Below are 7,087 nucleotides of genomic sequence, written 5' to 3' on the forward strand. Positions count from 1 at the left end.
AACGAGAACATTTTACATTTCCAAGAATTTTTACAGAGAAAGCTGGGGCAGGTGTCCGGTTAATGTCTCTATTTGATGTTATCTATGCATTGAGGAATACGTGGATGGTTGTTAAAATTTACCCTATTTAGAGCCTTATTTTCGGGGAACTGCGGTTTTAGCAATGTCATAAACCTAGAGGTCTTTCTTTGAAGTTACTAATTTGCCCAGAGACAACTTTTGTTGTTATTGGGCTCAGATTCTTTGCAAGGCCAGTCCAGCTGTGCCTTGGCTCCTTGGCTTGCTCCCCTTCAGACGAGGGAGAGGGGTAATTTGTTAGCTGTTGCCTTTACAATTCAGATTGTAAAATTAGTCTTCCATTTTTATATAGAGTAGTTTTACTCTTTTTGAGTACGTTGGTGGGGAATTCAGTAATCACGAGTAAGTTTTCTGTAAGCCTAAATTTAAAGCAATAACGCTCCAAGCGAAGACAACACAGAAGAGAGTGTGCAACTTTTAAGTTTATTTGGCAGAATATGATTTTATTTTCATGACACAAACTAGGGAACGTGAAGACGTCAATGTCAAGACATCTGCGAAGACAGTGGTTTTCATCCTAGTCGACGCAGAAGGGTGGAGTGGGGGGTGTGTGAAGAGGTTGGGGACTTTACACCTTAAAGGTGGATGTGAGTTTCAATGAAGTTAGGAAAACGTGGTTGTGGGTTTGACAGTCCTTGGCACAAGACGTGTGCGCTTGACCCGGTTCTGCGGGAGCCTGGAAGGCTGCGTCTGGAGAGGTGCACAACACAAGGTCACCCCCTCTTAAGGCGCCCGGGCGAGGGTGGCTCTGCCGTGCAGGGTGATGGCACCGAGCGGATGGTGAGGTGGCGAGCGGGCGCCGAGCCTCACGCTGGGCCCGGAGTCAGTGCGCGGCGGCCCAGGGGGGAAGCCCGGCCTTGGCGCGGCACTGCCAGCGGCGGCCGAGGCCAGGCCTCTGTCAAGGTGCGCTGGGCGCCCGCCCGGGGTGAGCTGAAATCCCCGCGTGAAGAGACGGGAGCCACAGGCGAGCGGCGCGGGCTCCTCCCCCGGCGCCTCCGCCGCCTGGGTCAGGACGCTGCGGCCGCGGCGCCGGACTTCAGCCTCGCGGGCTCCGGGGCTGCTCTCCGCCCGCTGCTGCTCTCCCGCCCGGCCCGCCCGCAGGTGCCCGGCCTCCCACCGCAGACAGGCCCGGGGAAGCAGGTGCGTGCGGCGGCGGGTGGGCCGCGCGGGAGGGCGAGGCCGCCCGCGGAGGGGGGGGAACGAGCGGCGGGGGGCACTTCCGGCGGCGCCACTGCACTTCCGGGTCGCGCTCGCCGCTCGCTGCGCTGGTCCCGTCCGGGCGCGGGCCGCGGGGCTGCCCCGGCGCCCCCCTCGGAGCCGGCGCCCGGGAGCTCCAGCCCAGCTGGTCGCCGGTATTTCCGCGCAGGCCGCCCGTTGTGGGGTCCGTGGGGGCAGGCTGCGGACTGCTGAGGCCGGGAGGTCCCTGCACACCCCAGAGAGCTTCTGCCAGACGCACTTGCCCGCTCCTCACTTGGATCCCAGGGTCTTCACTCTCCAGCAGACGTTTTTTGTTTTCTTTTGCTCTTACTCAGATTTCCTAACTTTCGCACAGAAAGACCTGATTTTCAGTGCGACAAGTATATGCAAATAAGCCAAACATCAGGGAGCCCTACATTTAATGATCAATTATAAAATAGGGAAAATGGAAACCTGATGAAATATGAGGGGTAGAATTCACTTAGAAAGTAACACGTTAAGCAGGTCTTCGTGTGCAATCCGATCACTGATTCAAGGCTTCAGAATAATTCTCCTGGGAAACGTAAACTTCAGACCCGTAATGTTCCTTTTCCTCCCTGCAAAAAAATTTTTACATTGCTTGAGTTTGTATTTCTCCCTAAAAATCGCTGATGAATTAAGTGGCTAATAGATGGTAGGTATATGCTGAAAAAGGTTACAGTTACTTGGTAAAACATGATGTTTACATCTAAAACACTTGAAAAATAATTTTTTGTAAGTTAATTTTTCATGACAGTTTCTACAAAGGAATCATGTAAAATTAGAGTCCAACATTTTGATGATTTATTATTTCAGTAGAATTTTTGGCTCTCTGGCAATAACCTTTATGTTTTACACATTAATTTTAGATGCCAATAATTTATATTGAAGTGTCTCATTTTCCACTGTTATTAATGCCTTACAAATGTAAACTTTTAATAGAAATGATACTTAGAATCAGATTACCTTGTCCTTAGATTTTTTAAAGTCACGTTTTATACTAAATTACAACTTACACTTTAACTTGATAGTTTATATGTTACAACATAAATAATACAACCTTTGAAATTATACTGCAAGCTAGCAAATGTTCTGATTTATTACTTTCCTACACTACTGTTTCTCACAAGAGATGGTTTTTAAATGATTAGCCGAGAAGCACATTCATTTTATACTGACAGAAAACTCAAACATAGCTTGACTTTGAGTTAGTCTGTAATTGCAGTTATGTAAAATAAGTATCTGCTGCATTGATTCTGGGTTTTTTCCCAGTTGATTTTCATAGTTCTGAAGTCATCCTTCAACTCTGAACACCTCTGCCTAGTCAGCATTCTCCTGCGTCTTCATCCTTCAGCAGTGTATCTGGGAGTCTGATGACCCTGGGTAGATGACTTGACAACTGTGTGCCTGTGTTAGCTTATCTGCAAAATAGAGATAATATGCTTCATAAGGTCATTTGGAATTGGAATAATTCCTAAGGAAAAGGTCTAACTAAATTTGATACTCTTTCCCCCTCCCTGTTTAAACCTGGTACTATCTCAGGGATAACATCACCTTCCTAGGTAGATTTTTTACTTCCATTTATTTACTTATTAAATGAAAAGCTAGACTATGTCTTTTTATGAATGTGAAGTTCAAGGAAGCCCCAGCAGGAATAGCCAAGAAAGCAATTAGAATAGGAACATTCCTTTTAATATATCCCCAAATCAGCATACGACTATTCATTAAGGATTAAGGATTCAGCATATGAATATCTTTTGGGGGAGGGAGAAACAAGATAATCAAACTTGATGTATGATTATTAGATGAGATCCCAGTGTAAGTCATGGGCATATAGTGAGTTTTCTTATATCTATGCCTTTTTGTAATTACCTTTCAAAATTATTTAGTGTGCTAGAATTTTTTTTGTGGAAATAAAATTGAGCAACTAATAATAATTACCTACAACTTCAGTTGAAATATAAATTGATCCAAATGTACTGCTTGGTGTATCTCCTGGATAGGATGGGAGTAGATTAATGGTTAGACTTACAGTTCATAGTTTTACTAATTAAGTAAAAATACTTTGGCTTAAAAACATTGATAACAGGTAAACTACCCTGAAGATAGACAAATCAGATTGAGCAAACAGGCATTTACTGGAGCCCTGAATTAAGAGAAGTCTTAATTCTCTTAGGTATAATATTCACCAATACCTGCGACAATTTCTCAGAAATTATTATTTTAAAATCACTAGTCTTTGTTTACATTTTATGAATATCAAATAGAATATTTCCTGTGTTCAATGCATAGAGTCTATTGCTCAGGAATCTAAAGAGAAATCTTTCATGCAATCTTCTTGAAATTAGATGCTTATTTCTTACATACACTTCCATGTGAAACATCACATATAATTGTCCATGTAGAATGCAAGAAACAATAATGCTTTGTTTGAGTATTTGAAGTCATAGAATAAGCCATTAGAAGCCACATTTCAAGTAAACAACAATTCAGAATTTTCATCTTTCCAATACTCTTTCCCCATTTTCACTCTCAGCTGTTTATTTTGCTTCTGATTTCACTTAAAACAATGAAACCACCAAAGAGAATTTTCATAAGCTGCTAGCATCATATCTACCCACCTTCCTGAATCTGCTTGTGTAATCTGCCTTTTTCTTTCATTACTATGGATGAATGGTTCTGCTTCTTTACATGTCTTGTAAGTTTTGGCTGGATGATCAACATACTGATTTATGTTTTGAGTTCAGGATTTTGTTCTGTTCCTTTAAAGAGGATTGGACTACTTAATGGCACTTAAAATTGGTTTGATCTTTTGGAGGCTCATTTTTAATATATATGTAGGTCAAGTCTAAATAGTTTTTTTTTAAAGATTTATTTATTTATTTATACAAGCACTGGGTACAGTCAGAAGTGCGGGAGGGTGAGAGAATTCGCCAGAGCCAGAGCAGGGAACAGAACAGTCAGACGGACGAAATACACTGCTGAGGGGAGCAGCGGGTGCAGCAGGACCCTCCTTGCCCGAGGGCTGGGGATCAAACTGGCGCTGCGCTCAACCGCTGCGCCACCAGGGGAGGCCCAAGTCTAAATAGTTTTAACCCTAGGGTTCATTTAACCCCATTACCAAGGCATTACCTTTCTGAGGTCTCTACTGAAAGTCTCATGTATTTTACAAGCGCTCTCTGGTGGCTGGTGGGAACTTGAATACTTCCTAGTTCTTTGTAATCTTTTTGAATGGTTCAGATTATAGCTCCCTGGTAATTGCTCTTTCCCTGAAGATTGTTCTTTGTCTGGCCTTACAGGGTTTCTCTTTCTTTATGTGCAGGCTGGTATTCAGCTAAAGATTCAAGGCGATCCCTATGCATATTTCTAGAGTTAATTCTCCTTCATTTTTAGTAGCAGGCTGCACAAATTCTAGGTGTTTTAGTTTCTCTGCACTCTGATCTCTGAACTCTGATCCCTGAACTCTGATCCATTTATCTCAGTGAGTCTACCAGGCTCTGTTTGTTTTTCCCTTTCCTGTGCCATACTCCAGAAATTGCCTCCAGTTGGAAATCTGGAGAGATAACAGGACTTAATATTCATTTGTTTCCTTTTTCTCAGTGATCATAGATGATATTGTTGTAATAATCTATTCCTTGAGAAGGTGTTAGGAAAAACGAGCTTCCCTCCCCACCCAAAAAAAAAAAAACTTGCAAGTTTAATTTTTATAATGGACAGTTTTCTATTATTTGTTACATTTCTCCCAAATTGCTAATATAATTTAACACAGATGTTTACCTACTTAAAAATATGGATTAACAATGGGAAAATAATTTTGGGTACTTCAAAGTTTGTAAAAAAAAGTCTCATATTTTACTCTAATTACAAAAATTTGTCATAGTACTAATATTGCCATTCTAAAATCTCATAAGAGTGCTTTACATTATTATTTTCCTTTAATGATTTTCTAACTTTAAGAACAGAGATAAGTAATAAAATTAACTAAGATGGAATATACTAAAGAAAGATTATGCTGTATATGGTTAAAGTAACTCAATTTATATGGAATTAGATGGGCCAAAATTTGGGCCTTGAATGCAAAAAGATGACAGCCCAAAAGGAGAAAGGAGTCAAAAACTGACTTTTTGTTATTACTTAAAATTTGAAAGAAAATAAAAATTTTATATTTCAGAAATAGAAATGTGTAGACCAGAGGAATTCTGGATCAGAGCAAAGAAGATATGTTACAAACTTGCCAGAGCTCCTTAATATATTTATATTCTAAATCCCTTGACTTTTAAAAAAATGTTTTCTGTCACTCTAAATGTAAGTGCAAATGTAACTAGATGCTAATAAGCAACAATTTCTCCATCGCCTTCCTTAAATATTAGATAAGATCCAGGTATCTATACACTGATTAATTTTATATAAATGAAAGGTTCAGACACAGTTAAGAATTTGAATTCTTAGTTTTTTCACAAATGTATAGTGATTTTTCCTCTCTCACACCTTTAATAAATACATGGTAAAGAGTATGGTTCAGAACAGTCATGTAGAATACAGATTCTAAATTCAGGGTAAAACTTTAGACATCAGTGATATTTTTAAAGTAAATATTTTGTTGGGTCACATACATTATAGAGGCAAGTACTCATAAAATATTTAGGGGTGGGGGGCGGGAGGGGAGGGATTGGGGTCAGAATGGGGGGTTTGCAATTGTATGGAGGAATATAAAAATAAAATTTATTATTTAAAAAAAATAAAAAATTAAAAAAATATTTTAGTTTATGATTTAGTATTTATCAAGTTCTCTTTTTTTATCATGTAGATGGGCCCGGCTTCAATTGATAAACAAAGCTCTAATTTTGTCTTAGGCAAAGCCAGAAACAATATTCATTCACACTTATGCTTTTCATTTTAGAAACAAAAAGCAAGCCATGCCTCATTCCACAAACAAGGAACTGATCCTCGGCATAATGGTGGGAACTACTGGAATCAGCTTGCTGCTTTTGTGGTATCACAAGGTTCATAAGCCAAGGATGGCAATGAACATGCCTAACTTTCTCTCTCTGGGCAATACACTGGATTCCATCGCTTTTCAACATGAAATGCATAATAGTCAAGGAACAGCAGCGATATTTCAAAGAAGACAACTTCAAATATTAGAAAAGTTAAATGAAGTACTGAAGAATATGGAGGAACTCAAGGAAGAGATCAGAGTTCTTAAGGAAACCGTTCCAAAGCTGGAGGAATATATACAGGGTGAACTTGGAGGGAAGGTAACAGTTCATAAGATAAGTCCTCAGCACAGAGCCAGAAAAAAGAGGCTGGCCACAGTTCACAGTTCAGCAACAAGTAATAGTTCAGAAGAAGCAGAAAGTGAAGGAGGGTAAGTTTCTTTTAAGATGTTTCCCATGTTGACTATTCATTGCCTAATTGCTATTATTTAGGTACTTTCATTATGCATTTCTATTCATATATTTCTACTACTAACAAGACATAAAAAGGAGTCATTATTTTGGTTTACATTATAATTAAAACCATATTCAGTAGTGGTTAATATCTGAGGTAATTTACACTGTATAGACAAAAGGAATGTAAATAATAGGATTAGCGGTATCATGTAAGTTTTGAGGAAAACGGTAACTATTTGCCAAAACGAGTAACCTGTTTTTAATTGTGTCTGTGTCCAATGGAACTTTCCATGATGACGGAAAAGGTCTCTATGTATTGCCCTGTACGGTAGCCACTCGCCATATATGATTGTGATGCTCTTGAAATGTAGCTAGTGCACCTGTGGAACTGAATTTTTAAT

At 39.9% G+C, this 7,087-nt stretch overlaps 1 pseudogene; it reads left to right on the plus strand.

Annotated features, from left to right (window-relative positions):
- The first annotated feature begins 1,194 nt into the window (after nucleotides 1-1,194).
- On the plus strand, nucleotides 1,195-6,665 carry LOC119233304 (regulator of microtubule dynamics protein 2-like; annotated as a pseudogene).
- Nucleotides 6,666-7,087: the final 422 nt, after the last annotated feature.

The sequence above is a fragment of the Talpa occidentalis genome, unplaced genomic scaffold, assembly GCF_014898055.3.
Source record: "Talpa occidentalis isolate TD23 unplaced genomic scaffold, MPIMG_talOcc4v2.1 talOcc4.731, whole genome shotgun sequence".
Classification (NCBI taxonomy): Eukaryota; Metazoa; Chordata; class Mammalia; order Eulipotyphla; family Talpidae; genus Talpa; species Talpa occidentalis.